We start from the raw sequence: 8,443 nt of genomic DNA, 5'->3' as shown, positions 1-8,443 counted from the left end.
GTTGGTATTGATCTGTCCCAATAGGTGGTTTTCAGGCCCTGTCTGATGGTTGGTATTGATCTGTCCCAATAGGTGGTTTCAGGGTCTGTCTGATGGTTGGTATTGATCTGTCCCAATAGGTGGTTTCAGGCCCTCTGTCTGATGGTTGGTATTGATCTGTCCCAATAGGTGGTTTCAGGCCCTGTCTGATGGTTGGTATTGATCTGTCCCAATAGGTGGTTTCAGGCCCTGTCTGATGGTTGGTATTGATCTGTCCCAATAGGTGGTTTCAGGCCCTGTCTGATGGTTGGTATTGATCTGTCCCAATAGGTGGTTTCTGGCCCTGTCTGATGGTGGTTTGATCTGTCCCAATAGGCCCTGTCTGATGGTTGGTATTGATCTGTCCCAATAGGTGGTTAGGCCCTGTCTGATGGTTGGTATTGATCTGTCCCAATTGGTGGTTTCAGGCCCTGTCTGATGGTTGGTGTTGATCTGTCCCAATAGGTGATTACTGTCTGATGGTTGGTATTGATCTGTCCCAATAGGTGGTTTCAGGCCCTGTCTGATGGTTGGTGTTGATCTGTCCCAATAGGTGGTTACTGTCTGATGGTTGGTATTGATCTGTCCCAATAGGTGGTTTCAGGCCCTGTCTGGTTGGTATTGATGGTTTACTGTCTGATGGTTGATCTGTCCCAATAGGTGATTACTGTCTGATGGTTGGTATTGATCTGTCCCAATAGGTGGTTTCAGGCCCTGTCTGATGGTTGGTGTTGATCTGTCCCAATAGGTGGTTAGGCTGTCTGATGGTTGGTGTGCTGATCTGTCCCAATAGGTGGTTTCTCGTCTGATGGTTGGTATTGATCTGTCCCAATAGGTGGTTTCAGGCCCTGTCTGATGGTTGGTATTGATCTGTCCCAATAGGTGGTTTCAGGGCCTGTCTGATGGTTGGTGTTGATCTGTCCCAATAGGTGGTTTCAGGCCCTCTCTGATGGTTGGTATTGATATAGTTGGTATTGATCTGTCCCAATAGGTGGTTTCAGGCCCTGTCTGATGGTTGGTATTGATCTGTCCCAATAGGTGGTTACTGTCTGATGGTTGGTATTGATCTGTCCCAATAGGTGGTTTCAGGCCCTGTCTGATGGTTGGTATTGATCTGTCCCAATAGGTGGTTTCAGGCCCTGTCTGATGGTTGGTATTGATCTGTCCCAATAGGTGATTACTGTCTGATGGTTGGTATTGGCTGTCCCAATAGGTGGTTAATATTGGTATTGAACTGTCTGATGGTTGGTGTTGATCTGATTACATGGTTGGTATTGATCTGTCCTAAAGGTGGTTTCAGGCCCTGTGTGATGGTTGGTATTGATGTCCCAATAGGTGGTTACTGGTGTTTCAGGCCCTGTCTGTGTTGGTATTGTGTCCCAATAGTGGTTAGGCCCTGTGTGTGGTTGGTATTGATGTCCTAAATAGGTGGTTTCAGGCCCTGCTGATGGTTGGTATTGATCTTGGACATCAGTGGCTTCAGGCCCAGGAGTCTGGATGGTTGAGAGTCAATAGGTGGTTACGTCGATGGTCACTGTCCTGGATAGGTCCCGGCCTGATGGTTGGATTGACGTCCCTAGCGTGACAGGCCCTGTCTGATGGTTGGTATTGACCTCCGACAGACAGGTGGTTACCTGATGGTTGGTGCAAAGGTGGTTTCAATGTCTTGGTTGGTATTGCCAATCACTGAGGTTTACCTGATCCACCAATCACCCCTCTCTGTCTCCCAAAGTTTATTAACTGTCTTATAGGACCCCAGCTCATCCCGGTGATCTTGGACATCAGTCTTATCCAGGAGTCCCCAGTCACCTCTCTCTGTCTTATAGGGGGACCCCAGACAGGAAACCTCTCTCTCTCCGTCTTTTTAGCCAATCACTGAGCTTTTACCCCACCAATCACCTCTCTCTGTCTCCCTTATTAACTGTCTTATAGGACCCCAGTCACCTCTCTCTCTGTCTTATAGGACCCCAGTCACCTCTCTCTCTGTCTTATAGGACCCCAGTCACCTCTCTCTGTCTTATAGGACCCAGTCACCTCTCTCTGTCTTATAGGACCTCAGTCACCTCTCTGTCTTATAGACCCCAGTCACCTCTCTCTGTCTTATAGGACCCCAGTCACCTCTCTCTCTGTCTTATAGGACCCCAGTCACCTCTCTGTCTTATAGGACCCCAGTCACCTCTCTCTCTGTCTTATAGGACCCCAGTCACCTCTCTCTCTGTCTTATAGGACCCCAGTCACCTCTCTCTCTGTCTTATAGGACCCCAGTCACCTCTCTCTCTGTCTTATAGGACCCCAGTCACCTCTCTCTCTGTCTTATAGGACCCCAGTCACCTCTCTCTGTCTTATAGGACCCCAGTCACCTCTCTCTGTCTTATAGGACCCCAGTCACCTCTCTCTGTCTTATAGGACCCCAGTCACCTCTCTCTCTGTCTTATAGGACCCCAGTCACCTCTCTCTGTCTTATAGGACCCCAGTCACCTCTCTCTGTCTTATAGACCCCAGTCACCTCTCTCTCTGTCTTATAGACCCCAGTCACCTCTCTCTCTGTCTTATAGGACCCCAGTCACCTCTCTCTGTCTTATAGGACCCCAGTCACCTCTCTCTGTCTTATAGGACCCCAGTCACCTCTCTGTCTTATAGGACCCCAGTCACCTCTCTCTGTCTTATAGGACCCCAGTCACCTCTCTCTCTGTCTTATAGGACCCCAGTCACCTCTCTCTCTGTCTTATAGGACCCCAGTCACCTCTCTCTCTGTCTTATAGGACCCCAGTCACCTCTCTCTGTCTTATAGGACCCCAGTCACCTCTCTCTCTGTCTTATAGGACCCCAGTCACCTCTCTCTGTCTTATAGGACCCCAGTCACCTCTCTCTCTGTCTTATAGGACCCCAGTCACCTCTCTCTGTCTTATAGGACCCCAGTCACCTCTCTCTGTCTTATAGGACCCCAGTCACCTCTCTCTGTCTTATAGGACCCCAGTCACCTCTCTCTGTCTTATAGGACCCCAGTCACCTCTCTCTCTGTCTTATAGGACCCCAGTCACCTCTCTCTGTCTTATAGGACCCCAGTCACCTCTCTCTGTCTTATAGGACCCCAGTCACCTCTCTCTCTTATGTCCCCAGTACCTCTCTCTGTCTTATAGGACCCCAGTCACCTCTCTCTCTGTCTTATAGGACCCCAGTCACCTCTCTCTGTCTTATAGGACCCCAGTCACCTCTCTCTCTGTCTTATAGGACCCCAGTCACCTCACCTCTCTCTGTCTTATAGGACCCCAGTCACCTCTCTCTCTGTCTTATAGGACCCCAGTCACCTCTCTCTGTCTTATAGGACCCCAGTCACCTCTCTGTCTTATAGGACCCCCAGTCACCTCTCTCTGTCTTATAGGACCCCAGTCACCTCTCTCTGTCTTATAGGGACCCCAGTCACCTCTCTCTCTGTCTTATAGGACCCCAGTCACCTCTCTCTCTGTCTTATAGGACCCCAGTCACCTCTCTGTCTTATAGGACCCCAGTCACCTCTCTCTGTCTTATAGGACCCCAGTCACCTCTCTCTGTCTTATAGGACCCCAGTCACCTCTCTCTGTCTTATAGGACCCCAGTCACCTCTCTCTCTGTCTTATAGACCCCAGTCACCTCTCTCTGTCTTATAGGACCCCCAGTCACCTCTCTCTCTGTCTTATAGGACCCCAGTCACCTCTCTCTGTCTTATAGGACCCCAATCACCTCTCTCTGTCTTATAGGACCCCAGTCACCTCTCTCTGTCTTATAGGACCCCAGCAATCACCTCTCTCTGTCTTATAGGACCCCAGTCACCTCTCTCTGTCTCCCTTATTTACTGTCTTATAGGACCCCAGTCACCTCTCTCTGTCTTATAGGACCCCAGTCACCTCTCTCTCTGTCTTATAGGACCCCAGTCACCTCTCTCTGTCTTATAGGACCCCAGTCACCTCTCTCTCTCCCTTATTTACTGTCTTATAGGACCCCAGTCACCTCTCTCTGTCTTATAGGACCCCAGTCACCTCTCTCTGTCTTATAGGACCCCAGTCACCTCTCTCTGTCTCCCTTATTTACTGTCTTATAGGACCCCAGTCACCTCTCTCTGTCTTATAGGACCCCAGTCACCTCTCTCTGTCTTATAGGACCCCAGTCACCTCTCTCTGTCTTATAGGACCCCAGTCACCTCTCTCTCTGTCTTATAGGACCCCAGTCACCTCTCTCTCTGTCTCCCTTATTTACTGTCTTATAGGACCCCAGTCACCTCTCTGTCTTATAGGACCCCAGTCACCTCTCTGTCTTATAGGACCCCAGTCACCTCTCTCTCTGTCTTATAGACCCCAGTCACCTCTCTCTCTGTCTTATAGGACCCCAGTCACCTCTCTGTCTTATAGGACCCCAGTCACCTCTCTCTGTCTTATAGGACCCCAGTCACCTCTCTGTCTTATAGACCCCAGTCACCTCTCTCTGTCTTATAGGACCCCAGTCACCTCTCTCTCTGTCTTATAGGACCCCAGTCACCTCTCTCTGTCTTATAGGACCCCAGTCACTTCTCTCTCTGTCTTATAGGACCCCAGTCACCTCTCTCTGTCTTATAGGACCCCAGTCACCTCTCTCTGTCTCCCTTATTTACTGTCTTATAGGACCCCAGTCACCTCTCTCTCTGTCTTATAGGACCCCAGTCACCTCTCTCTGTCTTATAGGACCCCAGTCACCTCTCTCTCTGTCTTATAGGACCTCAGTCACCTCTCTCTGTCTCCTTATTTACTGTGTCTTTTAGGCTGTGGACCCCAGTGCTTTTCGTAGCTCCCATAATGCATTGGGTTTGCTGGCTGTTCCCATCGAGGTACTGAGAGAACAGGTGGCCGAGAAGGTGAGTACACCCCCACACATACAGCTAACCTTGCGGAGGGACACAATTAATTTTCCGTAAACCTAACACGTACTCTTAACCTAATCCTAACCTTAACCCAAAGACGTAACCCTAGCTCCTAACCCTAGCTCCTAACCCTAGCTCCTAACCCTAGCTCCTAACCCTAGCTCCTATCCCTAGCTCCTAACCCTAGCTCCTAACCCTAGCTCCTAACCCTAGCTCCTAACCCTAGCTCCTAAACCTAGCTCCTAACCCTAGCTCCTAACCCTAGCTCCTAACCCTTAACCTAATCCTAACCTTAACCCAAAGACGTAACCCTAGCTCCTAACCCTAGCTCCTAACCCTAGCTCCTAACCCTAGCTCCTAATCCTAGCTCCTAACCCTAGCTCCTAACCCTAGCTCCTAACCCTAGCTCCTAACCCTAGCTCCTAACCCTTAACCTAATCCTAACCTTAACCCAAAGACGTAACCCTAGCTCCTAACCCTAGCTCCTAACCCTAGCTCCTAACCCTAGCTCCTAACCCTTAACCTAATCCTAACCTTAACCCAAAGACCTAACCCTAGCTCCTAACCCTAGCTCCTAACCCTAGCTCCTAACCCTAGCTCCTAACCCTTAACCTAATCCTAACCTTAACCCTAGCTCCTAACCCTAGCTCCTAACCCTAGCTCCTAACCCTGCTCCTAACCCTAGCTCCTAACCCTAGCTCCTAACCCTAGCTCCTAACCCTTAACCTAATCCTAACCTTAACCCAAAGACGTAACCCTAGCTCCTAACCCTAGCTCCTAACCCTAGCTCCTAACCCTTAACCTAATCCTAACCTTAACCCAAAGATGTAACCCTAGCTCCTAACCCTAGCTCCTAACCCTTAACCTAATCCTAACCTTAACCCTAGCTCCTAACCCTAGCTCCTAACCCTAGCTCCTAACCCTAGCTCCTAACCCTAGCTCCTAATCCTAGCTCCTAACCCTAGCTCCTAACCCTAGCTCCTAACCCTTAACCTAATCCTAACCTTAACCCAAAGACGTAACCCTAGCTCCTAACCCTAGCTCCTAACCGTAGCTCCTAACCCTAGCTCCTAACCCTAGCTCCTAACCCTAGCTCCTAACCCTTAACCTAATCCTAACCTTAACCCAAAGACGTAACCCTAGCTCCTAACCCTAGCTCCTAACCCTAGCTCCTAACCCTAGCTCCTAACCCTAGCTCCTAACCCTAGCTCCTAACCCTAGCTCCTAATCCTAACCTAATCCTAACCTTAACCCAAAGACGTAACCCTAGCTCCTAACCCTAGCTCCTAACCCTAGCTCCTAACCCTAGCTCCTAACCCTAGCTCCTAACCCTTAACCTAATCCTAACCTTAACCCCTTAACCCCCTAGAAACAGCATTTGACCTTATGGGGACCAACAAAATGTTCCCAGTTTGTTAAATTTTAGTTTGTTTACTATTCTACTTCTGGTCGTCAAGTATAGTTAAACCTTCACCTTAAACACGTCCACACGCACACTTCCCAAAGTCTAGAGCTGACTGTTTCTGACTGAGCTGACTGTTTCTGACTGTTTCTGACTGAGCTGACTGTTTCTGACTGAGCTGACTGTTTCTGACTGAGCTGACTGTTTCTGTCTGTTTCTGGCTGAGCTGACTGTTTCTGGCCGAGCTGACTGTTTCTGGCTGAGCTGACTGAGCTGACTGTTTCTGACTGTGTCTGACTGCTTTTGACTGTGTCTGACTGTGTCTGCCTGAGCTGACTGTTTCTGACGGTTTCTGACTGAGCTAACTGTTTCTGCCTGACTGAGCTGACTGTTTCTGACTGAGCTGACTGTTTCTGACTGAGCTGACTGTTTCTGCCTGAGCTGACTGTTTCTGACAGTTTCTGACTGTTTCTGCAGCGTCATCGCCAAGTGGTGGAGGAATCTCAGCGCCTAACAGAGCGACTCAACAGGTGTGTGTGTGTGTGTGTGTGTGTGTGTACATGCAGTACCAATCTAAAGTTACTCATTCATGTTGAATAATAGTGAAGACATCAAAACTATGAAATAACACATATGGAATCATGTAGTAACCACCCTTGGCTTTGATGACAGCTTTGCACAACCTTGGAATTCTCTCAACCAGCTTCATGAGGAATGCTTTTACAACAGTCTTGAAGGAGTTCCCACATATGCTGAGCACTTGTTGGCTGTTTTTCCTTCGCTCTGCGGTCCAACTCATCCCAAACCATCTCAATTGGGTTGAGGTCGGGTGATTGTGGAGGCCAGGTCATCTGATGCAGCACTCCATCACTCTCCTTCTTGGTCAAATAGCCCTTACACAGCCTGGAGGTGTGTTGGGTCATTGTCCTGTTGAAAAACAAATGATAGCCCCACTAATAGTCCCTCAAACCAGATGAGATGGCATATCGCTGCAGAATGCTCTAGTAGCCATGTTGGTTAAGTGTGCCTTGAAATTTAAATATATCACTGACAGTGTTACCAGCAAAGCACCATCACACCTCCTCTTCCATGCTTCACGGTGGGAACCACACACCATCACACCTCCTCCTCCTCAGTGCTTCACGGTGGGAACCACACACCATCACACCTCCTCCTCCTCAGTGCTTCACGGTGGGAACCACACACCATCACACCACCTCCTCCTCAGTGCTTCACGGTGGGAACCACACACCATCACACCACCTCCTCCTCAGTGCTTCACGGTGGGAACCACACACCATCACACCACCTCCTCCTCAGTGCTTCACGGTGGGAACCACACACCATCACACCACCTCCTCCTCAGTGCTTCACGGTGGGAACCACACACCATCACACCACCTCCTCCTCAGTGCTTCACGGTGGGAACCACACACCATCACACCTCCTCCTCCTCAGTGCTTCACGGTGGGAACCACACACCATCACACCTCCTCCTCCTCCATGCTTCACGGTGGGAACCACACACCATCACACCACCTCCTCCTCAGTGCTTCACGGTGGGAACCACACACCATCACACCTCCTCCTCCTCAGTGCTTCACGGTGGGAACCACATACCATCACACCTCCTCCTCCTCAGTGCTTCACGGTGGGAACCACACACCATCACACCACCTCCTCCTCAGTGCTTCACGGTGGGAACCACACACCATCACACCACCTCCTCCTCAGTGCTTCACGGTGGGAACCACACACCATCACACCACCTCCTCCTCAGTGCTTCACGGTTGGAACCACACACCATCACACCTCCTCCTCTTCCATGCTTCACGGTGGGAACCACACATGCAGAGATCATCCGTTCACCTACTCTGCGTCTCACAAAGACACAGCGGTTGGAACCACAAATCTCTCATTTGGACTCGTCAGACCAAAGGACAGATTTCCACCGGTCTAATGTCTATTGCTCGTGTTTCTTGGTCCAAGCAAATCTCTTCTTATCATTGGTGTCCTTTAGTAGTGGTTTCTTTGCAGCAATTCGACCATGGAAGCCTGATTCACGCAGTCTCCTCTGAACAGTTGATGTTGAGATGTGTCTGTTACTTGAACTGCGTGAAGCATTTATTTGGGCTGTAATTTCTGAGGCTGGT

At 49.7% G+C, this 8,443-nt stretch overlaps 1 pseudogene; it reads left to right on the top strand.

Moving 5' to 3' along the window:
* LOC135570081 (chromosome transmission fidelity protein 18 homolog) overlaps nt 1-8,443 on the top strand; it is a 57,018-nt pseudogene that overhangs the window by 35,166 nt on the left and 13,409 nt on the right.

Source organism: Oncorhynchus nerka, unplaced genomic scaffold (assembly GCF_034236695.1).
Source record: "Oncorhynchus nerka isolate Pitt River unplaced genomic scaffold, Oner_Uvic_2.0 unplaced_scaffold_1119, whole genome shotgun sequence".
NCBI classification, from domain to species: Eukaryota; Metazoa; Chordata; class Actinopteri; order Salmoniformes; family Salmonidae; genus Oncorhynchus; species Oncorhynchus nerka.
This window is presented reverse-complemented; position numbering and strand designations above follow the sequence as displayed.